Raw genomic sequence first — 12,393 nt, 5'->3', positions numbered from 1 at the left:
AGATTATTCAATGTGTCTTTCAACACTATCTACTGATGTCTTCACCATTTATGCTTAGGTTGGTGGCTTGACTTAGGTGGAGCAGCACTCTCACTTCAATGGTCAACTGTTTCCCCCTGTTCCAAAATCCACTAACTTATTTAGACTACCTTGACTTTGTCTTCATGAGCAGGTGTTCACAGTACAAAATGGGGTTCTGGTAAGTAACTGAATATGGTCTTGAAAGCTTTCTTTGTGCGTAGCTAAGGTTGAAACTATAGCTCCAATTATGTTTAAGACTTGGATTTTGAAAATTGTAATATATAAACATAAAGGACACACAAGCTGTGTAGCATAACCTTAACTCTACCCTCCACAAAATGTATGAATTGCACCATGCTCCTGTAGATAATGCAGAACACTTGGTAAACAGTGACCCTCAGCACCAGAAAATGTAATGTAACAGCTTCTGAATGCAAGGACAAAAGCTGTATTTAGGCCAGGGAACTCAGGGAGAATTAATTACACTCAGCATTCCTGATCAAAATGTCTGCTTCACAAATGTAAGTTGTCATCTACTAACTTTTACAACACTTCATCTTCTTTTTAAGTTCTGGTATTATATTTACCAAACACCCTTCTTAGATCTTATAATTTTTTCAAGTTTTCTCTCTGAACATTCCCAAGGACACTGTCAAACTGTGAGAGCAGAGTCAAATTACACAGATGTGTATGGTGATAAATGTGCAAGCCCAAAGCCATTGAAAGTGACAAGTCATAGACATCTTTTACACAGTCATGCAGACCTGAATTCAGTAAATTAAAAAAAAAAAAAAAAAAGAAAAAGAAAAAGTCTATAACTGACACTTTAAAGGCCCATGTCCAAACTCTAGATACTTAAAACATCCATTTTGCTCTACCAAAACTCACGGGACCAAATTTTCTATCACAAAAACTGGTAAAACACTTAAAGCACAACTGCTGGGCATTTGCAGAATCGATTGCATTTTGACTGCACCCAAGCACCAATGAGATTCACAGGCTGGACCCTGGAGATTGATCAAAATGTTCCTGAGACTGCCAAATAAGCAAGCTTTTGATATTGTCATGTGTCAATATAATACACAACAGGCAACAATTATCACCCTGCTGCCATCTGAACAGCACTAAGCACACGTGAAACTTGGTCTCAAACCTTAATTCTGCCTGGAGGGATTTGGGCATATTTCTTTCACCTCCTAGCACAGAATGCCAACTGCAAACTCTTGGTATCTGGGGAGGGTTCCCTCTCCTTTGCCACAGACAGACTAACCTTATGCTGTCAGCTGAGGTTGGCTTCACTCAGTGGCTGACTTCTAAATGCTATCTCATAACACAAGCAGCGCAATAACCTGTTCCAGATGGCTCCGGCCAGAAGCTCAAAAGCACATTTCCCAACATATTTTCGTTTCCTAGCCAAACATAACACAATAATAATTAACGATGAAAATTAACAGAATGCATAACTTTGAAAACATCACTCGTGCTAACTAAAACCTACTGGCAATTCAGTCTTTAAGATGTTTTGTCATGTAGTGCTGATCTGCTGGTTACACTACTGTCTTTAGGAAGGAGAAAACATAAAAGCTGCTGTTGTGCTGCTATCTGTTTGGGTTCAGTTGTCTCAGTATGGTAAAGCTACCACCTGTGTGAGTTATCCACAGAACAATGAGCCAATACTGTATCTCTTCCTTCCCTTCTGCATGGGGATGTCATCTGTCTGTCTGAAGCATGCATTCTTTGGGGTTGACAACAGTGTATGATGCAGTAATGCTGCTGCTGATGGCACTGCTCCCCAGGGAAAAAAAAAAGGAGAGTGCTATTTTAATGTTTGCAGCAAATGTTCTCTGAGCACCATGTCATGGTTTTTGTTTTTCTCTATATAACTATAGGTCTGTGGTCACTCCAATACTGGTTGCTAATAATGCATTTACTTTAAGATAAAAAGTAGTCAGTGGAAAACCCAGACATTTCTGGCTCCATTCTGAAATGCAGCAACGCTAAACATGGACTGGTACCCAACTGAACTTTATTACTTTAAGAACATTCTAATCATCCCATGAAATAAGGAATACTAGGGTCTAGCAGGTACTTGCCAAAACCCAAATGCCTTAAACCAATGTCCAATGAACTGCATCATCTACAAAACTATTTCAGGTGTATTACCTTTAGCGAGTTCAAGTTTGATGTTCATGATCACCTGTTTAGCTGTGTTTTTTTTCTAGGCAGGCCTCTTTCTCTTGGCAAGAAAAAAAAAAAAAAAAAAAAGAAGCAATCGAAACTTTTGATAGCTGTCCCAGGAAAAATACAGGGTTTTCACAGCAATTTTAATGCATGTGACAACCCTCTGCATGTCCCTCAATATTATTATTTGCAACAGCATACAACATTCATTCGTTTCCTTGCTGATTTTTTTTTTTTTTTTTAATATATCCTTGACTGACCTTCATTTATGCTTTCAAAACTGTATTTCTGTTAAAAGCATATAGAAAATCATCTTGTACCTAAGGACAAAATATCTCCTTGAGAACTGACAGCTTCCCCTTGAGCTGTTGGTATCTGAGAGTACAATGCTCAGGCCAATGCCCCAGGCATCAGGACATGGCTACCTCTTCACTTTTAAATCTCATGCTCTGGGAACTGCAGTTCACATTATACCTGAAACTAGACAGACATTTCAGTTTATTATTTATTTTGTAAGATTGGCATGTACATGATCTAGGTTGTAATCTTTTCTCCTCTGCATTTTTGTCAAATGTTCTAGACAGCATGGTTGAAAACAATGCTCTTTAATCTTGTGACATTTACCAGCTCCCTTTTGAAGCAAGCATTAATCCTTTATGATCAGTTTCAGCCTAAAATGACCTCCCATAAATAAGGACATAAAACTGTTAATACTTCTGGACCAATTCTAAAGTTTATTTCCCTATTTGAGCAAGCCAACATTCAGTCTTTGCAAGTGTCTGCAATACATAAGCCAGCAGTCTCCAACTATGACCAGACAATTCAAAATATGTACTAAAATCTCCCTTAGAAATACAGGACCAAGTTGTTTTAAATTGTAGTATCTGAAGACTGCACCATTTTTTGTGGTTTCTCAGGTTCGTTACTAACTCGTGCACCATGCTGTACATACTGGGTCTGTCTGTTCACCACAGCATCAGGGTGCACGTTAGAGCGGCACACCTGAGGCAGCAGCTCTCCACTCCACAATACCCTGGAAGCATTCCTTGCCTGCTGGGGCACGTGTGCTGGTAAACAATCACTTCACCTCTCCGCCTTCCTCTCCCAGGTGCATTATTTCCGTCACATGCAATGTACATATTTTGTTTCCCTCAGATTTAGTTGAGGATTCTTTCTCCTTTTTTAATTTTTCTTTTGTCTGCTTAAGCAATTCATTTTTATCCAGAGCAAAATGTTACCCTCTGTAGCATCAAGCATGCACTGCATTTTCCATTAAGACACTTCAGGTTCAGAGCAAACCCAAACAAGTCTGTAGAAATGCCATCTCCCAAAGGGGGTGTTTGAACGTTCACAAGTATGTGCACTATTTTGGTAAGGGCACCTGCCAGAACCCTGCTGATGAAGCCAGAGTAGAAAAACATTTGACATCATAGCTCTCTTCCAGAGCTTCTCTCTTTCCAGGTAGTGGAAAACATTCCCCTTTTAAACATGCTTCATTCTTATGGACGAATATAAGCAAAAACTTCTGGTTTCCTTTTCCAAGAAAACAATCAGCAAGGATGCCTACATTTTTGGATCTTTTCCTTATCTAATAATTTCATGGATATACTCATCCATTACTGTTTTAGACAAATATAGAACTGGCAGAAAGTTTCCTTATGAGGAGAGGGCTAATTTTGACTTATTTTGTACTTAATTGTTTTCCTAACCCCAGAAGACAATTTAAAATTCTCTTTAATGATTTTGGATTTCATTTTGGAGTGAGTGGTCTTCTAGGTGAGATGTATAGTAAAACAGGGTTTTTTTTTTTAAATCACACAATTTTCTACCCCATTATTAGAAATTGTCTTTCAATTTCATTTTGAAACCCTTACACTTTACTACACTTAATTTACCTACTCCCAGAGCAAGAATTACACCATTTCATAATTTACCTGTTACAATGGGGTTTCATAAGTTAACCACGCCACTTGGAAATAAATTGGCTACAGAACTGGGTAATAAAACCTCTAAGTGTCACTTAATTATTTTCAGGCTCATTATTTGCAGCAATGAGGACTCCTGTCCCAAAGCAATTCATACAGCTATAGGTGCCATTGCTGCGAGGAATCCTGCTAAGCAGTGATGCTCCTATTACTTGTTAATTCTGCTGAGCATGTGCTGTAGTGCTTACAAATATCTTGCAAAGCAAATATCTTGTGAAGGATGCAGCTTACCGCACAGGCTGTTTCTTTCCTTTATCTGCTGTCCTGTGCTTTGACTTGTGCTGGTTGCCACAGCACAAGGAGCTCAACAGGACTGGCATTTCCTCCTGCAGAAGCAGCCTGGCTGTTCTGGGCAGCCCCACTCCATAGTGGTGCTGCTGGGGCCCAGAACCCCAAGCAGCCATCCTAAAACTTGGTGGAAATGGACTCTTCTCCCTACAGAGGTGCTTGCATGGCTAACAGACTCCACTGCTCAAGCCTGATAAAGCGATCAAGTCCCCATTTTGTCCACTATTTCAGAGCAAAATTCAAGAAGCTGAAGTTGTGCCAGGTAAGGAAAATAGAAAGGAACAAAAACTCTGACAGGTTAAGTGTAAAAAGCACTGAAGAGCAGGCCAAGAAAGTTTGAGAAACAAATCACAAGAGACATAAAAGCTAATAATAAATTATTTTTCAGACACACCAAGAGCAGGAAAACTGCCAACAGTCTGCAAAGCCAGCAGATGAATGAGGTATAAAAATAGCACTTAGAAAAGATAAAAGCACAGAAGAAAATTAAGTTATTCTTCTTCATCTGTACTTGCTAGAGAAACCTCAAGATGTTCCCGTCATGGAATTAAAAATACAAAACAAAATATTAAAGGTTTTAAAAAATAGAAAGAAAAAGGATGATGGTACTTGGGAGAACCTGCCGAAAATTGAAGTGCCAGCAGAAGAGGCTTGAGAACAAATCAACAAAACAAAGAGTAACAATTCATCAGAGCTCACCTGACACAAAGTAAGTGTTATGAATTAAATCTGAACACATATAACAGCTGAAATGGTCCTAAGTGTAAAATCTCACAAAATTGTGCTAATACTACAAGAACAAAAGGCACCGAGATATGATACTGCATTTAATAGGTTTCCTTATAGTGCGTAATAAAATACAGAACAGTAAATCTACCACATCAGGCAAACTGGTATTGAATTAGAAATAAAAATAGAATCATTGAACACAAGCCCACTGGGAGCTGAGTAGAAGCCATTGTGACAATCATAATAGGAAGCCACAGCTCACAGATCTCCCAGAGCTTTATGAAGGAGCAGGTGAGTAAGCAGATGAGAAACTGAAGTAATATAATTTACCTAAGATTTCCAAAGGACATTCACAAATTCCTTGTCAGATGCTGCTAAAGAATCCACACTGCTGCGTAATTAGAAGGGAAGGCCTCACATCATCATGTGCTGAGCTGATGATGTTCAACATCTTTGAAGCTGTGAGTACTCTGATTCCATCGGCACAAAATGGTTTCAACACAAGAAGCCTGATCTCAAAGCTGCTGCTCATTAACAAAAGCATGCTGATGAAGACACTCACCACAGTGGCTGGTCCTGGACAGCCCAACAGGGTTTCTGCTGAGCTGATAAAGCCTGGCTCTGGCTGCATATTGTCCTTAACAGCTACATATCTCCTAAAACAAGTTCTGATCCATGGTTTATGTTTACCCTGCTACTCCATGCAACAAACTGGCTCCAACCATCTCCCAGCTGGCACCTATAGATAGGAAACACATTTTCCCAGCAAAAACCTGGGAATTTGAGTATAAGAATTACCGTTTCTTTCTAAACCTAGATTTTAATCTACTGCCTTTGTAACCACCCCATGAAAAGGACCAGTGAGGGGGCACTGACACTAGTAGAGGTGGCTAAGGCTCCCAGGGTCTTGTTACTAAGATGTGTAAGTAGGTCTGCTGACAGAAGGGGAATGAGGGAAGGACCCAAGGCAAGGCAAGTCCAACTGCTTTTTGAAATGGAACTTCAAATCCATCTCCTCTCCTTGGTGCTCTATTTTCAATAGCAGCCAGATGCATGAGTACAATGGACAACTGGGGGTCTAACTGCCAAGCAGAAAGACAAAACTGCATCACTGTGACAGTGTGTGTGTAAGCTTCTTCCTATGAGTTACAGGCTCGACTCAGACACAGTTTGGCCTCTCATCAGGATTTGTTTATCCTTCCAGAACTGGAAGGTTGGCCCTTCAGGTTTTGATCAGTTGGAAGGATTTCTGATATTTCCCTTCTAATGGAAATTTTTATTTCCCTTTATTTCCCCTTTCCAATGGAAATCTTTTCCTTCACACAACTAGATTTATTAGGCACAATTGGCGAGGGCAGTGCAGGCTTCAGGATGCCTGCAAAGCATCTGACTATTAAAAAGCACCAAACAAAGAAGCTGGAGCTGCTCCTTGAATTCAGGAGAACATCACAGCCAGAGTCCTGGGGGCTCCCTGAACCCCCAGTCAAGGTAAGCAGGCTCTGGGCAGCACACCACAGCCGTTGCTCTGTCAAAGTCCCCTAAAGACAAAGGAACCCTCTCCAAGATTTCCGCTTGCAGGTAGCACTGTGTAGATCCTTGACCCTGAGCACTCTGCAGACACTACTGTTCAGAGGCTACATTTGGGTCCAGACAGATCTGGCAAGCCTAGTTTTTGTGACTCATTTGTTTTTATTTAGAATCCCGTACCCGTATTTTTTTTTTTTAGTTTCACAATAAGTCTCCTTTAAGTTAACCAAAAACTGTTAAACACATCTGTTCCTGCTCCTATTGTCACAAATAAGGCAATCTCCTGTTTGCCTACATTTTTATTGGCACCCACTACTTCAGCATACAGAACAAAGTGCAGTCTAAATATTTTCCAATTGTATTTCCAAAAGAAGTTTCAGTTTTGATGAATATTTTTCAGTGTAATATACCACTTCAAGCCACTTGCTTTATTATATTTTTACTCTTGGTACAATTTAGCATTGGATCCATGATATGGCACATAAACTGAAACATACGGGTGAATCAGAATCAACTTGGTGATTTGCTTGTAATTCTGAATAAAACCCTTTCCTTACAAACAAGTTTGACTAAAGACACAATACTTTAACACCTTGTAAGAGTACTGTTGCAGAAGACAGCCAAATATTTCTGCATAAAGGACAATTTTTCAAAATTTCATGAGGTTGGATCCCCTTATGACCAAGGGAATGTTGAATCCTTCATTTCCCCTCCTATATTCAGTGTCTCATACGCCTGCACCTGAAAATATTCAGGACCACTCTCATGGTCATTATGAATTCTCTCAAGAAATGTTGTTACAACTCACATCTTTTCTACAGATTCCCATTCGAGAAATGGCTTTTTTATCCAACCTGCCCTATCTGCTCAAAACCACTATTATCTCTTGCTGTTGTACTATTTATATATTTGCCACTATTATTTAAGCTAAAAATATTTTTATTGATAATACTGTTTATTGTTCAGGAACCATGTGGATTCTGGGTACCTAAGTTGTATAAAGCAGATTACTTTTATTTACTCATATTAATCCTGCGGCATTGGTCCCCCAGACTGTCTCTCTGGGCAGCGTACAAAAGTCAAATTCTCAATACTTTAGGGAGTATGGAGCTAAATGCATGATAATTTACAAAAGTTTAGATTTGAAGATTTGTAACTCTTGGCTTCCTGTTCTCAGAGGGTTATGTTTAGCAGTTCTTCCCATTCTAGGAATTCATGAGCTACCAACGATCTGCTTTTACTAGGTCAAAATCATTCATTTGACTTTGCTTGCTTGGTAGAAAAGCCTTCACAGAAAGCTGCCAAACAATAAAATACACACTGTTCTGAGTGTGTTATGTGCTTCTTTTCCCTGGCTCCTTAGACTATTTAATTAGTCCATCAACAATCATTAGAAATGAAGTGGCTGTGCTACAGTGCCAGCTATTTACTATTTTCATAATGACATAAAAGAAATGCTACCTAGCTGCCTTAAAACCAATTTGGTCTATGCACCAAATCTGGCCATGTTGTAATTCAATCCATCTTGCATGACCATCTTGACATCCAATGGGGTGAAGCACAGACAGATTTTGCAAATGAAAAACTTAGGGTTAACCACACAGAAGTACTGCCAGGATTTCCCTTACCTTGATGATATTGGTTGATATTCAAACTATATTGGTTGATATTCAAACTATATCCAGACAGCGCTCAGATTTACGTTTCCTTTATACTATAAAGCTACAGCCATTTCCTCCTTTGTCAACATAGGGCGAAATCCACCCTTCTGAAGCAAAACAGAACACCATGACTGAATCTTGGTGTAGCTACTACCACCAGTGACCAGAAAACAGCTCTAGATGCAATAACATTAGCTATAAAGTTTCCTTATTTATGTATTCAGACAAATTCCGTTAAGGTTCAGAGGTTAATTTTTTTTATTTATTATTTTTTATTTTTTTTTAAAGAGGGGAAAAGCTCTGATCTCTAGCAGCAGGGATTGTTCTTGCATCTTAGAGCATAATGAACAGTTTTGAATTTGCCGAAATACAATGATCAAGTTTAACAGTATTAATTTACCAGATGCACTTCACTCACAAACAAGTCTTTTGAGACCATGCTACCATCTGCATTATGTTTTTCTTAATCTCTGACACATTTTCTAGTTTAACTAATAAATGATAACAGAAATGTGATGAGAGTAGTCTGTGATGTCCTCCCCCCTTATTTTTACCTGGAACTTTTGACTTGGTGCGAGTCTGCATCTCTCTAGCTTCTACCTATTTCAGGTGTCACTCCATTTTCATCCCTGAACTCCAAGTCTACATGCAAACATTTGAAAGATATTAATTTTTGTATAATTAGGTGATCTGGAAGCATACACGCTCAGTTTCTGTGACCACAAGAGTTATGCCAACTGTGGTACTATGACACTTGTAATAATTTACAGTTACGGGATGAACTATAAGTCACATAAATTCACATTGAAAGAAAATATTACTGTGACAATAGAAATGAAACAATTACCAGAACAGGAATTTAAAAAGAGGTGCTTCCTATCTGAGTGTAACATTCCATGTACCTGAGAGCTGAGTAGCAAGGGACCTACATCATGTTTCCTCAAAGGAAACACTCGGATATGGTTCCCAATGAGAACAAAAAAATGCATATAGTTTAAGAGAACTCAAATTAAAATGGCTACAAAAAGAGAAAAAGGGTGTTTTCAGTCCACTTATTTAGGAGGCCTGGGAAATATTTTTGGTGATATGGTGAATATTCACAGTAACTGTTATTAGCCAACCATCACAGACCACCGGAAACTCGAGTGCAAGTGATATTAATTTTAAAATCTGGTCTGTGAGAAACTGTCTAATGGGAACCTTAACGCAAGGGTGGAGAAAAGATTAATTTACTGTCAGTGCTCAAGGATGATGTACAACATCTGTGAATACTTAAAAAAGAAATTAGACTTAATGAGCAATGCCACAAGCTCAAAAAGAAGGTACAGAACGACCCCAAATTATTTAACATCAGCAATTAGTGAATGAAAAGTGACCTTTTTAACATATTAAGCAATAAACTGTTATCTTCTAATTATTATTTCCTACAAGGAAAATAAGCCTTTAATCACTTGACACAATTTTATTCTGCTTGACAAAGTATTTGAGAGTTTTAGCAGCATGGTTGAGCTTCTGATTTGGAATAAATTCATCTAAATTAGCCTTGCAATAAATCTAATACAACCAGCAAACAAAGGCACAATTCTTATGTACATAATGCTGATAATACCCTTTAAATATTACTTGCTATAAAATATATTTCAGTGTTAGATACACGCTTTCAGATACTGAAATATATTATGTCATGCTGTTCTATAAGCTTAAGACAAATACAACAAACCAAGGTTCAGTGTTGCTACTGCTGTAAACATGCTATGTACAAATTATTTTTCCTCTTTAAATATCAAGCCAGCAGCTGTCTGTTCCTTTATTTATTTATTTTTAAATTGCAGATTGGTTTCCATATTTAAGTTTTGCAGGGCTGCAAACAGATTCAGCAGTATATAATGGCACAAACCAAAAGAACAAAAAATAGTAGGCTGCTCATCCTTATACTTTATTTCTAGAAATGTTAATTAGAAGCTTTCCATCTGAAAGACAACTACTTAAGGAAACAAACTATCAATTTACTGAAAGGGGGCAAAAAGGAAAAAAAAAAAAAAAAAAAAAAAAAAAAAAAAGCAAATGCATACTGTATTTTTTAATTCCTCAAGCCTTACTCAGCACTGCCATAACTGTGGCACACACAGGAGGATATGTTTTAGATATTTATCTTTTTAAACATGGACAAAAGTGTATTGATGCAGACTACTTTGATTTGAATATATAATAAATCAAAGACTTATGTTTGAAAGAGTGCATGAAGCCATTATCCCTGCTATTTCCACAGTATATTAATGTCTCTCCATATTAAAACAGATGTTTGTCTTTTTTTTTTTTCCTCAAATACATGACAAAGTAAGAATTTAATTTCATTCCAGTTAAATCTGCTCCTAAACTAGGATATTCTGGGAGGAAACAACATCAAATTTACAAGTATGTCTGATTAAGCCAGTTGAGAAAATTACTCTTGAACATCTACAATGTAATGTGGCAAGAAACTCATCAAAGCCAGCAGTAACAAGACTATCGTGGCTTAAAACTGTAAGGCTTTCATGAGGTAGGGGATAATGAAATACTTATAAAGTAGTATCTTCCACTGTCTCTTCAGCTGTTTTCAGTCACTGCCCTATGTTTTCCTTGTAGCTTGCCTGAGTAGTAACTATTAATGTGAAATGTGCAAGAGCATGAATAGGAAGGAATAATAAAATGGAGGTTGGGAACGAACACGGCAAAAAAAATATTTCTTCACTGGTCATTCATCATATGTTGTATGTCCGTGACTAAATGGAATAATTTAGGAGGTTTTTAATTAAAAAGTACATCATTCTACTATAATAATTACAACGGTCAGTTATTTCTTTCTCTTTGTGTGGAATGCCTCAATGCAGGATGACATTCATTCATGATGGAAGATGAAATGATGAAACAATCTACAGTAGAATAGAAAATCCTAACCCTTATCTTCCCCTTAGTAGCAAATTTGCTATATCCATTCCTTACTAGAATTCTGTTACCTTCACACTAAAGATATCCAACAGCCCATGAGACCAATAATACGAGCACCACACCCTTTTTCCTCACAAAAACACGATGAAAACAACTGATAAGGAAGAATTTCCAGCTACTGCACCTGCTCATATTCTACAAAGGCTTTTTTTTTTCCCCTTGCTCTGTGTGAAAGACCTGCACAATTAACAGGATAGACTACATGAGTCACAAACTTACATGTGGGAAACTGGCAAATATATACAAAACAGTTGTCAAGCACAGAGTAAACACAGAAGAAAAATCAGAGGAAAAAAATATTTCCACTAATCTTTCAGTAAAAACAACTCTTGAAGGTTTATTATAATCTGTGAGACAGCTTAAGAAAAAGAATCAAGGCTATGTAGTTTACACTTTTCAGTGTGAAAGCACTGGCTGGAACACTGAGTACATTTGATCTCTAACACAGCAATAAAACCCACTGATGCAATTGTAGAATAAGCCCTAGAGCAGAAACCTCTAAGCAAGGCGAATTTTATCATTAGTTCAACACTTCTCCTAGGACTTAAGCCTCTTCTATCCCTCCTATAGAGGATTTTCTCCTCTCCAAAGTAGCCTAGCAAGGAACTCTGAAGTTCTTCAATACTTTTGTGTGGCTTTTAAATTGCCCTCCTCAAACTGTTATAACTTACTGTATAAATGGAGCTGATTTACAGAATCCTGAAACAAGCAGTCTCACCATGTTTTATTTACTGGTACTTATAAAGCTTCCTAGAAGAGAAATGGGTACATATTAAGTTCTCTGCAAGTAAATTAAAAAAAAATACACTGAAGTTATTAAGATCTGCTCAGTTGTTACATTCAGAGGATAGTTATCAGCATGAGTCCACTTGCAGTTTATAGTATGTAATCCATTTGATTTTTAAATGTGAACGTTTCTTTGTGCTTTGACTTACCAAAAAGCAACTTTGTTCTGAAGCAGCTGCATATCCTCAAATAAACATGACTACAAGAACAAGACTGCATAGAAGCCA

This window comes from Aythya fuligula, chromosome 5, assembly GCF_009819795.1.
Source record: "Aythya fuligula isolate bAytFul2 chromosome 5, bAytFul2.pri, whole genome shotgun sequence".
In the NCBI taxonomy this organism is placed as follows: domain Eukaryota; kingdom Metazoa; phylum Chordata; class Aves; order Anseriformes; family Anatidae; genus Aythya; species Aythya fuligula.
The sequence above is the reverse complement of the archived record's forward strand: the minus strand, read 5'-3'. Positions refer to the sequence as shown.